The 14,412-nt window shown below is 36.8% G+C and overlaps 1 protein-coding gene, 1 long non-coding RNA gene and 1 pseudogene across 2 annotated transcripts in view; all 3 read left to right on the top strand.

Moving 5' to 3' along the window:
• The window catches only part of CPD (carboxypeptidase D), a 67,072-nt gene that overhangs the window by 14,175 nt on the left and 38,485 nt on the right, over positions 1-14,412 (top strand). The window lies entirely within an intron of this gene.
• On the top strand, positions 579-8,161 carry LOC118502125. Its single transcript, XR_004904804.1, has 2 exons — positions 579-6,826; positions 7,031-8,161. It is a non-coding gene; the product is annotated as an uncharacterized LOC118502125 (long non-coding RNA).
• LOC118502269 lies at positions 11,041-12,843 on the top strand (annotated as a pseudogene).

Genomic DNA, 14,412 nt, shown 5'->3' with positions numbered 1-14,412 from the left:
TGGTGCTACCCATATACAAAGTGTATTGGCAGGGAAAGAATCCTAGAGGGAGAGAGACTAAGGAAATTTTAGTCATTTGGAGTCAGGCCTTTTTTGGGGGGAGATGAGGGCTTTATCTAGAGCAGCGATTTTTTAAACTTTTTTATCTCATGGCACACATAAACTAATTACTAAAATTCTGCGGCACACCAAAAAATATATTTTTTGCTGATCTGACAAAAAACAGGTGTAATTTTGATTCCTTCACAGCAGATGGCTATTGTTGTGTTGGCTATTGTCATTTTTTTATTTTGACAATCTAAGGGAAAAGAGGTGATCCTGACTAAATTGTCAGGTATTGTATGTTTTAAAAATTCTTGCTGCCCTGGCTGGTGCGGCTCAATTGGTTGAAGTGTTGTCCTGTAAACTGAAAGATTGTGGCTTTGATTCCCAGTCAGGGCACATGCCTGGGTCACAGGTTCAGTCCCTGGCTGGGGCATATGCAAGAGAGGCTCAGTCCCTGGTTGGATCCCATTTGAGAGGCAGCCAATCGATGTTTCTCTTCCTCTCTCTTTCCTTCTTTTCCCCTCTCTCTAAAATCAATAAGCATGTCCTTGGGTGAGAATTTTTTAAAAATTTCTTATAGCACACCAATTGTGCCTCCTATGGCACACCTGTTAAAAATTACTCATCTAGAGGGATGCTTTGGGAATGAAAAGGGAGTATGAGGTAGTACGTAAGAAATTGTGCAAGAAGAAAAATTCAGGGTTGACCATCAGTTAGATGGTAGAAGAGTGTCAAGGAGAAGGACCCAAAGGTATAACTGAGATTTTGAACCTGGATAAGTAAGAATGATAATGGAATGGGAAAATACTAATTGAAGAAGTATGTGTGTGTGTGTGTGTGTGTGTGTGTGTGTTTTCTTTAGATGGAAGAGGAGTGAAAATTGGAGGTAGGACTTGATATACTAGTTGCAAGTAACCAATGCGCAGTTGGGAAATAGGCTCTGGAGCTTGAGAAGGAGGTCAAGGTGATGAAGAGATTTCAGAGCTAGGAGAGATGTGGAAAGATTATGGCAGTGTACCTGATTTTGAAAATGGAATTAATATTGTTTCCTGGTGTAAGAATTGCTTGCAGCCAGAAATTCATGTGTCCGTGTGTATATGTAAACACACAGTTATGCACTGTGTAATGTTGTTTAGGTCAATGACAGACCACATATGCAATAGTTCCATGAGATTATAATGGAGCTGAAATAGCAATGTTGTAGCTGTTACAACATTGTAGTGCATTACTCATGTTTGTGGTGATGCTTGAGTAAACGAATTACTGCGCTAACAGTTGGTTAAAAGTATAGCACATACAATTATGAACAATACAGGATACTTGCTCAAGATAATAAATGCCTGTTACTGGTTTATTTATTTACTGTACTTTTTATGGTTATTTTAGAATGTACTCTCTACTTACAAAAAAGTTTGTGGTAAAATAGTATGTCTTGTTACACTGGCAACAGCCTTGTACATCTTGTGTTTACTAAGTCTCTTGATTGCATCATTTTCTCTTGTTCTTGATTTAATCTCATGTTGTTTTATACAGTAACATGCTGTACAGGTTTGTAGCTTAAAAGCAATGCCATATCGCCTAGGTGTGTAGTAGGCTAGACTGTCTAGATTTATGTAACAGCATTCTGTGATGTTCACACAACAACAAAGTTGCCTAGCAAGGCACTTCTCAGAATGTATGCCTGTCATTAAGCAGCACATGACCACATATCTTTATCTATCTGAGACCGTATATATGTGTGTGTATCTATATGTGTGTGTATATACACACACACACGGGTGCTTGTTCACCTCCACAGTGAATGTACTTCTGGCATTTCATACTGGGATGTTTTCTTTGAAGAATGTTAATAGTTCAGATATTCTCAACCTGTTGTTCATGTTTTAGGAATACTATTGATAACGAAATGTGCATTAATAGGTACACATTTTATAATTTGGTCTTATCTGATCTTTTACATTAAGGAGCTGATTGCATCTCATTCTTCCTTTTTCTCTTTTAATCTGAGTGTTGCCTAATTTAAAAGGAAAATAAAAAGGTAGAACAATACTCAAACAGAATATTTGCTTCTACTTGAGTCATGAGTTTGCTTTGATAAACTAAAATATAGCCTAATATAAAATCTGACCTTTGGGAGCGGTGCAGTTGTTTATTTTGTAATAAGATCTTAAGACTTATGTGAAAGATTAAGAATCAAACACTAAACACTATTTTAGGATTTGGCCCCTAAATCTTCAGATCCGATGTCTAAAATTAGATGTGCTTTACCCCCATTCTTGTTTTCTGTTTAACTCAGGTGGTAGAGAATTGGAAAGCACTTTTGTAAAAAATAAAAAGGGAACATTCAGTCCCAAGAGCTGTGTGTGAGAGTGTTGACTTCAGTGAAACTGAAAACAGATGCAGGACTGTGTAGTTCAGTTTAACTTTGTAGAATCATATCACTAGCAAATATATACTCAGTGGGAGTGGTGAAGGAAGTAGATATTTCATAAGATAAGTTTCTCAGAATACAGAGACCAAGTTCAGTTAGGATTTGGTCAAAATGAAGTTGAATTTAAAGACCAAGAATATGGGTAATTTTTTTCAAGAGCAAACTTTTTTCCATTCATTTGACCCAGATGTTACACTTAAAAATTTTTGTGAACATCATGCTAAGTAACTTTTAAAAGTAACTCAAGGAGTGCAGAACCATCACTTAATAACTTAATTATCTATAAATTGTTCACAAAATCTAAAATTGTGAGAACTTCCTTGGATGTAGTTTTATTAAATAAATAACAGTAAACTTTAAATAGAGTGGAAATTGCCCATCTATATTCCTATACTTCTAAAATGCTTTTCCTAATAAAAAAACACATTGCAGTTTTTTTCTCTAAAAGATGTATAGGATTCTCGTCTAATACAATTTGATACTTTATAGTTGGCCCATTTAGGCAAGTTAAAGAAAAACTTGCTATGTTTATCTTAACACTGAAACATTGATTATATTTTTTCAGCTGGCTCTCCTCTTGAAGCATTAGTGCCACGCCTTTGAATGCAGGGCGGAACGTATTTAAGCACAGCCCCCTCCCTTAAAGGCAGATCTCTCTGCAGTGAAAGCAGTTGTGGAAGCAGGGACTGGTTCCAGGATGGAGAGGAATTGGGTATCTTAAAGCATTTGAAGACTAGTTGTGAGACAAATGGATTGAAGCAGTTTAATGGGTATGAGTAGCTCCTGGGATCAGAAGATTGTATTATCCATAACAATTAGTGTTGATAACAGTTTGTTAGAATACTGGACAGGTTCCTAATTGTTAACAACTTGTAGTCCTGTCTTTGACACTGATAAAGAATGAAAGCATTGAGGTTTCATAGTACATTTAATTTTTCTGAGCATAGAAAACTCTGGATTGGTAAGAAGGTTTAAAAGCAAAATTTATTCCTTTTTTCTTTTTCTTTTTTTTTTTTTGTCAACTCCCCTTGTGAGTATAGGAAATATTTTAAATAAGTGACTTTCAAACTGAGGTATATCTAGGAAGGAGGAAGAGACCAGTTAATTTGGATAACGTGAATTAAATAAATTTGCAGGTCTTCCATACCTTCTCTTCCCTACAGTGGGTCTGCCTGAGAAAGTTACTTGCTGGAGAGGTTCAACCTCGTATTTTCTCCTCCCACTTCCAGAGCACTGAAACAGAAGGGACACTTGGCAACTACTTTAGTAGTATCATACATTTTTCACTAAAAGATGTTTTTTCAGTAATTGTTACCTGTTATGTTTATTATTTATCAAAATTTATAATAATACTATGCCTTTATGATAAATTGTATATCAGTAGTTATTGTAATAATTCAGTCTAGAAGACAAGCATTTAATACTCAGGCATTAAGGTCATTGGAGAGTAAAAACAAAACTAAATACACATACATACATACATATGATAGATTGCAGTATTAGAGGATGATCAATGAGCAAGTTCCAAGCATACAGGTATATCACATTCCAATAACAGTCTGGAGGAAATGGAATGAAAATAAAAGTTCAAAGAGAAAAAGGGGGGGATGTAAAATTTCTGCTGTTAGAGTATGTTCATGCAAGTTTTAAATAGATGATTCTATAGAGAATCAGTAGTATTTTTATTTATTTGGATACATCTAAAATAGTAATATTTTGTTTATATAAAGTTTACATTATGCAGGAAATATTAAAATTTACATGTTACTTTTGCATCTATTCAAACTTAAAGTGAAAGCTTTCGGGTAAAATTTTCTTTGGACAAAGATGTTCTAAAATCTGACATTTGATCCTTTAGTCAGTGTTGAGCCACTTGACATATCAACCTAAAAATAAACAAACGAAGGTACTGACTGAGTCTGGGACTCGCTGCGGCTCTTGGTAACGATGGGCCTCTCCACAGCTTGCTGGTGGTCCTCTGTTTCAGTGAATTCGAGCTTTGAATAAGTAGGTTTTCTGTTAAGGAAGATCTCAAGACAACAAATCTGAACCAGGTACTTAGTTAAGGTTACTTATTATCCAGTCCTTGACATTTAGTACTGGAAAAATAAATGTTAAGTTTAACACAGATGGCAAACAATCCCTAATTGTGACATCGCACAAAAAAATTCTTAAATTACTCATAACTCAGTTAATATCCTTAATTGTCTCGTGTCTTAGATTATTTTTAAAGTAATTTTTAAACTAAAACTTGAAATTGGTGAATAAAGACTTTTCAACATTCTAAAGTTAGGGTAGCTTTATTGTTTTTGTCTTGCAAAGTCAAAGTTTACTACTCTTCTGATACTGATTGACTTCTGTGAGTTTAGAAACAGATAGATTAGGGACTATATCAAAACTCACTGACTGCCTTTTGGGAAGAGTTCATTATCATTGGCTCAGAGGAAATGTGCTTACTGTTACGAGATTTCATCGAGAAAGTTATTTTGTAGACATCTTTCTGTTATTGATTTCTGCTTAATTTCATCATGTCAAAGAATATATTTTGTATGATTTCAGTTCTTTTAAATTTGTTAAGTTTGTTTTATGACCTAGGATATGGCCTGTCTTGGTGAATGTTCTATGGGTACTTGAGAAAACTGTGTATTCTGCTGTTGTTTGGTAGGTTATACTATAAATGTCATTAAGATTTAGTTAGTTGATGGTGTTTTGAATTCTTTATCCTTTTTTGTTTCTCAGTCTACTTGCTTTGTTGATTACTGAGAGAGGAATGTGAAGTCTGCAACCCTAAATGTGGATTTATCCATTTTTTCTTTTAGAACGATCAGTTTTTGTTTAAGGTACTTTGAGATTCTATTGGTAGGTGCCCCATTTAGGATTATGGCATCTTGGTGAATTGACCCTTTTATCATTACGTAATTTTCCTCTTTATCTCTGCCACTTTTTTTTTGCTATGAAGTCTACTTTATCTGATAATAATATACCCAATCCATCTTTTAATTTGTGTTTATATATCTTTTTTGTTCTTTTACTTTTTACTTACCTATACCTTTATATTTAAAGTGAGTTTCTTGTAGACAGCAAGGGTCTTATTTTTTCATTCTGTCTGACAATTTCTTTTAGTTGGCATAAATGTTTGCACCATTTACGTTGAATATAATTATTGATATGTTTGGATTTAGGTCTGCCATTTTATTAATATTTTTCTGTTTGACTGTTTTTTTATTTCATTGCTTCTATTTCCTGCCTTCTATTGGATTGCCTGAATGTTTAATAGTTCATTTTTTTCTATAGTGTTTTTACTATATCTCTTTGTAGAGTGTATTTTGGTAGTTGCTCTAAAAATTACAATCTACTTACATAACTTTTCACAGTTCTACCTAGAATTAATGTTTTACCACTTCCGGGTAAACGTGCAGATCTTACCTCCCCCCTTTGTGGTGTAGTTGTCATGTGTGTTATCTGTGTGTACACAGAAAACCCCACCAACCTGGGTTACGGTTTTTGCTTTCACTGTCATACATATTTTAAAGAATTTAAGAGGAGAAAAATAGTTTATTATATTTACCCAGATAGTTACCATTCCTTCTTTTTAAGTTCCTTGTTTGTTTGTTTGTTTGTTTGTGGTATCATTTCTCTTCTGCCTGAAGATCATTCTGTAGAATTTCCTTTAAAGCAAGTCTAGATTTTTTTTAGTTTTCCTTCGCTGAGAATGTCTTCTTGTCTTCATTCCCTGAAGGATATTTTCACTGGATATACAACTGGGCTCTGGGTTGATGATTCTGATTCTTTTTTTCTTTCTTTCTTCCTTTATTTATTTTTAACATTTTATGCCTTCTGGCCTGCATGGCCTCTGATGAGAAATTTACAGTCATTTGAGTTGTTGTTCCCCTGTATAACTGTATCATTTCTCTCTACTTTTAATGTTTTTTTCCTTTATCTTTAGTTTTCAGCAGTTTGATTGCGAAGTATCTAGGCATGGATTTCTTTGAGTTTACCCTGTTTGGGATTTGCTAAGCTACTTGAAATGGAAGTTTATGTCTTTTGCCAAATTTACGGAGTTTTCAGACATTATTACAATATTGTTTTGAGCATGGCACACCTTTTTTTTCCTGCCAAGACTAAAGACAGGAATGTTAGACCTTTTGGTATTATCTCTAAAACTCTGTTTTTTATTTAAATTTCTTTTTTTTCTGTTACTCAGATGGGGTAATTTCTATTTATCTATCTTCAAGTTAACCCATTCTTTTCCCTTGTCATTTCTATTCCTCTGTTGAACTCATCCAATAAATTTTAAAATTTTGGTTATTGTATTTTCACTTCTGAAACTTCCATTTTATTCTTTTTTATGTCTTTGTTTCTTTTTTTTTTAAGGATTTTATTTATTTATTTTTTAGAGAGGGAAGGGAGGGAGAAAGAGAGAGAGAGAGAAACATCAATGTGCGGTTGCTGGGGGTCATGGCCTGCAACCCAGGCATGTACCCTGACTGGGAATCGAACCTGTAACACTTGGGTTCGCAGCCTGAGCTCAGTCCACTGAGCTATGCCAGTCAGGGCTCTGTTTCTTTTATTTCATTTCAAGAAATGTTTAATCTTCTTTAGAGCATGGCTATTATAATTGTTTTAAGGTTGTTCTGATAATTCCAACATCTTCATCATCCTGGTGTTGGTATCTATTGATTATTTTTTCCTTTCAAGTTCACATTTTGATGGTTTTTGAATGTCAAATAATTTTGGATTATATCCTGGACATTTTGAATCTTATGAGATCTGAGCCTTGTTTAAATATTTTTTTAAAAAACAGTATTTTTTTATTTGACCTAGTAGTGAATGGCACAGTTAGGTTTTGCGAGTTTTGACTCACCTTCTGTGGGCTGTGATTTCAGTATCAGTTCAGTTTTAGGAGGTTTTGCACTGCCCGTTCTGATCTGTCCTGTGTGTGTACCACCCTGGCCCTGTTGGGACATGGATAGCGAGTGGTCTGTCCTGTAGTGCATTGCTTTTGGTATGTTGTTTAGAGTCACATCCACACATGTGCATTTCAAGGTTGAGCTCAAGAGTTCATAAAAACTTTGTAGGATCCCTTTCTCAAGCCCTCTCCTCTCTATAATCTTGCTTAAGAGTCTGTGGTTTCCAAGATCTGCCAAAATAGTTGATAAACACATGAAAGGATGTACAGTATTATTAGTTATCAGGGAAATGCAAATTAAAATCACAATTAGATACTGCTACACACCCACTAGTATACTTAAAAACAATAAAGCTGATCAGTTGTTTGTGAGGTGAGTTGCAGAGCACCTGGAACATTCATACATTGCTGTGGGAATGTGAAACCGCCTCTTTGGAAAACAGTGTGTGATCTTTGGGACTACTGACCTCTGAATGTATAATAGTAGTTTCCTTTCTTGGAATTAGGTCTTATTTTTAAAAGACTCTGTCTTTCCTTATCCCCAACTCTGGGAATATATTCCTGTGAGTCATTGATTGGAGCCGGCTAGTTACAGTCCTTTTCAAGTCACTCTAAAAAGCTGATAACATAACACACTGTTACTGTAAACTTGGTGTTCCTATTGCTCTTAGCCAGTATTTCTTAAATTGCTACTGAAGTAAAACAATTAAGGCACAGACAAAAAAATGCTAGGACTCAAGTCTGGTGATATTCGGGTTGTAAGTAGTCTACTTCACTGCCTCTGGCATAATTAAAATGTTAGTCCGCCGTTTTTGCAATTTAGCACAGCTGTTAAATTTTACATATGCAAAAAAACCTTTAATTCACACTTTCATTGCTCTGAAATTGATATTTTTATGTGTTCTATGTTCTGCTTCATCACTAAGACTAAACTCTGAAAGTATGTTTCTTAATTATCAGTCTCTATAATCTTAGTATAATATCTTACACACAATGAGCATTGTACTGTGACTAATATCATAATAAAAATTGGAAAACTTAATACGTATCATGAAGAGTGAACAGCATGTGTGTGTACCTATGTGTACATATAAGTAAGAGTTAGCAAAAATGACTGTAGGTCAACTATGACTGCAGTAGCTAATATCACTCGGTGACTAAATGGGACTGGGAAGCGATACGAAACTCAGCATCTCACCAGTTTCCTGCCAGACCCAAAATGAGTGCAAGATGGTAGAAGATAAGAGAAAGCCAAAAGATGGATGCTTTGCTTTCTAAGAAATAAAAGGTTAAGACCAAGTTACTGGTCTTGTGGTTATAAGTCTGTGTATATTCTGGGAAGAGAAAGTCTATTTGGTATCTCCACATAGGTGCTTAATGGACAGCTCAACTTTAATACATTCAGAATAGAAGTCTTAATGTCCCACTACCCCACTACTTACTTTTCCCACTGCTTACTTTCATTCCTCAACAACTATTTATTGAAGCAGTACTGTGTGCCAGGTACTGTATCCACCAGTGGACATATCAAATATCTCCACCCTTGCTTAAAATCTAGAAGGGGAAACACAGGCAGTAAATAATAAGCATCGTAGGTAAATTATTAAGTACTGTAGAAAAAATACAAAAGTAGAGAAGAGTGAGAGGGATTACAAGTACTGATGGGATGGGCTAGGGATATTCAAGGAAAGAAGTAAGTAGCAACTTTAAATGAGGTGAGGGTAAGGCTTATTATTATCAAGTTGAAATTGGAACAAAGAGCTGGAGATAAGAGAGTCAAGTAGGGGCATCTGGGGGAAAAGCATTCCAGACAAAGGGAACAGCTAGAGTCAAGACCCAAAGTTAATAGGTACCTGGTCCATCCAGTAAACAGCAAGGAGGTCACTGTGTCTGGTGCTGAGTTGGTAATGAGGAGAGTATGAAAGGAGGTTAAAGAGGGAAGAGGAGTGGTGGAGGACAAAGTATGTAGGGCTTTAGTGTAGGGGACTGGTTTGTTTCAGTCTGGCAAATGTGGCTTAGCTCTGTATGGAAAACCTACAGAAGCAAAGTGGTGGGCAGGAGCCAGACCCTCAAACCAAGTTTTCCTTTGGGACTCAGGCCTAGAAATGCATACAGACTGTTATGTTTTGCTCTTGCTAAAACTCCATCACCCTAGTCTAAAACAACAAATGTGTATTGTGTGTCTTCAAGGTAATTTCCAAAGCCTGTGTGAATTCTCTCAAGGACAGAGCTAATCAGCTTGCTGCCATTCCCCTCTGCATGTTATTTTCATTTCCTTGATTGTACCTAAAATGTAGACAATAATATTCAATGTAATGGATAATAAATCTTTCTTTGATGTAAGACCCAAAAAAAACAATAAAAGCTTGTCTAGGCAAGAATTGAAGCACTCTCCTCTTGAGACCGTGGTTAAAGCACTCAGAGCCACTCTCCCCTTAAGAGAGTAGCCGTGCAGTCCCCCTTTTCTCTACAGGACTGCTGTCTCCTGTGCATTTATTCTCATCTTCAGTCACAACAGGCGGACTCTGCTGGCTGGAGTCCGCCACACTTTAGGCCACTGCAAAGACTATGGCTTTTAGTCTGAGTGAAATAGGGAGTTATTGTACAGAGGAGTAGCATATGACTTATATTTCAGTAGAATTATTCTGGCATCTCTATTGAGAAAAGAATATAGAAAAGCAAGGACAAGAACAGGAAGATCTATTAAGAGTGATTGCAAAAATCCAGCTGGAGAAAGGATGGTGGCTTGTTCCAGGGCAGCAGCAGTGGAAGTCAAGAGAAATACAAATCCTAGGATTTTGGATATATTGGCCTGAACAACTAGAAGGATGAAAGTACCATTAACTACAGTGAGAGTGGGACTGTGGGTGGAGCAGATTTGAGAAAGATGAGACTACATTAAGTTCGCAGGTAGAGATATTGAAGAAGCAGGTGGATGTACAAGACTGGAGTATGGGAAAGAAGCCTAGAGTGGAGATAGAAATTTGAGAGTTGTCAGCCTTACTATTTAAAACCATAGGGATACAGGAGGCACCAAAGGAAGAAATAAAGTAAGAGAAGAACAAAGATGAGCCTTAGGCATACCATATCTCTTTCCTTTGTTCTCCTTCATCCTCTCAGTAAATGGCACTACTATCGCCCTCGTACCTCAGATCAAAAATCTAGAAGTCATCCTTGATTCCTTATAAACAAGTCCTTTGAACAGCCAAATCTGTTCACTTCATCTCCACTATCACCAACCTCATCCAAACCACCATTCTCTTCTAATTCATCTCCCTGTTTCCTTTTTTGCACCCCCTTCCAGTTATTTTCCACCCAGCAGTCAGAATGATCTTTTATAAAAGCAGTTCAAATCATGTCACACCTCTGCTCAGAGCCTTCATAGTTCTGTGCGGCAAGTGAAACAACAGAGTGAAAAGGCAACCAATGGAAAATATTTGCAAACCATATATCTGATAAGGAGTAAATATTCAGAATATAAAGAACTCCTACAACTCAACTACAACAAAAAAAAACCTAAGTAATCTGATTAGTACATGAGCAAAAGAGTTGAATAGACATTTATTTCTTCAAAGAAGATATGCAAATGACCAACAAACATATGAAAAGATGCTCAGTATGATTAATCATCAGGGAAATGCAAATCTAAGCCACAATGAGGTATCTTTACACCTTTTGGGATGGCCACTATAAAAAAATAGAAAATAGCAAACATTGGTGAGGATGTGGAGAATTTGGAACTCTTCGCATGGCTGGTGGGAATATAAAATAGTGCAGCCACTATGGAAAACAGTATAAAGCTGGCGCACACAGTTAAAAATAGAATTACCATATGATTCAGCAATCCCATTAGGGCATATATATTGAGAGAGAATTGAGAATGGCGTATTGAAAAGATATTTGCACACCGATGTTCATTGTACCATTATTCACAATTGCCAAGACTTAAATGTCTGTTGACATATGAATGGAAAAAGAAATGCACTATTTATATAAAATGGAATGTTATTCAGCTCCTGGAGAAGGAAATCACATGCAATACAGGACTGTTATCTAAAACATACACACACACAAAAAAAAACCCTCTTGAGACCCAACAATAAGAAAACCATCACCAGATTTTAAAATGGGCCAAAGACATTAACAGACACTTCATCAAAGAAGATATACAGTTGGCAAATAAACACTGAGCATGTGACTCTCTGAGGGTCACCAGTGCCAAGATCTCCCCCACGACAATGTCTTTTTAAGATTGAGTGTTTCTTGCCTGAGAACTGCCTGTGTGGTGAGTCTCCAGTGTGGGAGGAAGAGTCTGACTCTGCTCTCCTTAGATGTTCCTGCAACAAAGGTTTGCTGGTGGGATTCACTCAGCAAGCAATTTAAGTGAGTGACTGTGGACGCCCTAGTCAGCTCTGTGGCCCTCTGCCAATGAGGAGGCTATGTTGCCACAATTAGAACAAAGTCCTGTGCTTTGAACTGGGAAGGCCAGTCAACCATTTTGCTTGCCACAGTAGGTAAAGACAAGAAAGTCATTTCAATGACGGGAAGGTGGATTCTGCCAGGAGATACTTTGCTGAGGAAACAGCCCTGTCAGTTCTGGAGTAGCATCAAGGGTCCCTGAACTCCCTCTTTCCTGACCGCCTTGTGGAAAAGTACTTTGACTCGGTGGATATCTTCAGTGGTTTGGATTGGTCCCTGGACCACAAAATCATCTATTAAATCAATAACCTGTCCTACTCTGTAGGTGCCTTTGACTATGACCTGCAGACAGGTGGTTATGGCTGGAGAAAGAAGAACAAAACCCAGGTGGAATGTGTATCAAGGAGAAGCTCTGGGTGGTCTATTACAGTGGAGGAAGAGTGATTTGTTTAGATCCTGAGAAAGGGAAAAGACTCCAAACTGTGAAGATGCCTGTGGATAAAACAACCTCATGCTGCTTCAGAGGGAAAGATTACTCACATGGATGTGACCTGTGCCCGGGACGGAATAGACTCTTGTACAGACAGCAACCTGAAGCTGATGCAATTTTCAAGATAACCTCCCACCCCTTCAGTCTAAGGGGGTATCAAAGGAATTCCTCCCTATCCTTATATAGGGTAAGTAACAGGCCTTCTTCTCTACCAGAAGAAACTCTGAAGACAAATTCTGGAGCTGAAATTTCAGTCTAGTTACAAAAAATGAGGCAGTGATATAACAGCTAGATTTTCATTTACTACATTTTTAAAATACAGAGATTTTAAACAAGAGATGGCATGTGGGTTTATAACATATTCCAAGGCCTTCTGCAAAGGTACTGTAGAAATGTCAAGAACTGTTCAACTGTCAACCAGCCTCTTGATTCTTTGCAAATTTCTGGTGGACAGGGAGAGAGGGGAGAGACTGTATCTGTTCTTTATTCTGCATTCCATACTTACCATAACTAAAGCTTCAAACAAACTAATACATAGTAATCTGGTAATGACTTGTTAAAAAAAAAACATGCTCTACATTGTATGTAATTAGGGGAGTGCAAATTAAAACAATGAGTTACCACTATATACCTATCAGAATGGCCAAAATCTGGAACGCCGACAATGGCAAATGCTGACGAAGATGTTGAGCAACAGGACCCTCATTCATTGTTGGTGGGAATGTAAAAAGGGACAGCCACTTTCGAAAACAGTTTGGTTATTCTTTACAAAACTAATACACTTTATAATTCAGCAGATGAGCTTCTTGGCATTTATTTACCTAAAGGAGTTAAAAACTTATGTCCACACAAAAACCTGCATACAGATGTTTATAGCAACTTTATTCATAATCACCAAAATGTGGAAGCAACCAATATGTCCTTCAGTGAGTGACTAAATAAATACATTGTGGTACATCCAAACAATGGTCTATTACTCAGCACTTAAAGAAATGAGCTATTGAGCCATAAAAAGACATAGAAACCTTACATACCTATTACAAAATGAAAGAAACCAATGGGAAAAGGTTAAATACTATATGCTTTCAGCTATATGACATTCTGGAAAAGTCAAAACAATATGAAGATAGTACAAAGATTAGTGGTTGGCAAGGACTATGGGGCGGTGGTGTGGGGGGAGTAGGAGAGATGACTAGTGAGAGAACAGAGAATTTTTAGCACAGTGAAACTCCTCTGAATGATACTGTAATGGTGGAAACACACATTTGTCCAAAACCCATAGAATATACAACAAGAAGAATGAACCCTAATATAAACATTGGATTTTGGGTGGTAATGGTGTATCTATGTAGGTTCTTCTGTTGTAACAAAAATGCATATTGGTGTGGGGCGGTGGGAAGGGAGACTGTGCACGTGTGGAGCAGGGGTAAGTGGGGAAGCTCTGTACCTTCTGCCTCAGTTCTTCTGTGAACCTGAAATTGACCTAAAAGTCTATTTTTAAAAATCAAGTGACAGGAGTGATAAGCTAATAGGCTTTGTAAGTGTGTGTGTGGGCTCACACAGGTGTAAATACAGTGAAGGTAGCTAAGTGTGGATGCTTATTTCCCTTTTTGCCTCTCTATGCCATTCAACACATTTTTGAAAGGTTCTGTTGTGCCTTTCCCCCCTGACTTGTGTAACGGTACCACCCAATATAGAACCTTCTTTTTTTCCTCTCTTGCCACCTTCTTGATGTAGGGGAGGATAGTTAGAATAGTAGGCACTTAAAGCTTGGCATGAATATCCTTGACAACTTGAAGATAACATTTACCTTTCACGTTTTTTCTATCAAAAAACTTAACCTCTCTGTGACTCACTTCAGTAAAGTGGGTTAAACAGTAATGCCCATCTTTTGTAATTGTTGTGAGATATTAAACATTAATATCTTGTAAAGATTAAACATTAATGCACATAAAGCTTATAGGACATGTTTGGCATGTAGAGCTGTTATCTTTATTGCTGTTGTTATTAATGATGTGTTCGTGCTATTTGTAATTGTTTATCCTGTCAATCAGATATATTTCCTTTGTGTGTATTCATTTTCCTGTATATGCCTTTAACCATCCCCCTTAGTCTCCA

This window comes from Phyllostomus discolor, chromosome 8 (assembly GCF_004126475.2).
Source record: "Phyllostomus discolor isolate MPI-MPIP mPhyDis1 chromosome 8, mPhyDis1.pri.v3, whole genome shotgun sequence".
NCBI classification, from domain to species: Eukaryota; Metazoa; Chordata; class Mammalia; order Chiroptera; family Phyllostomidae; genus Phyllostomus; species Phyllostomus discolor.
Note: the sequence above shows the minus strand (reverse complement) of the source record. Positions and strands in the feature narration are given on the sequence as shown.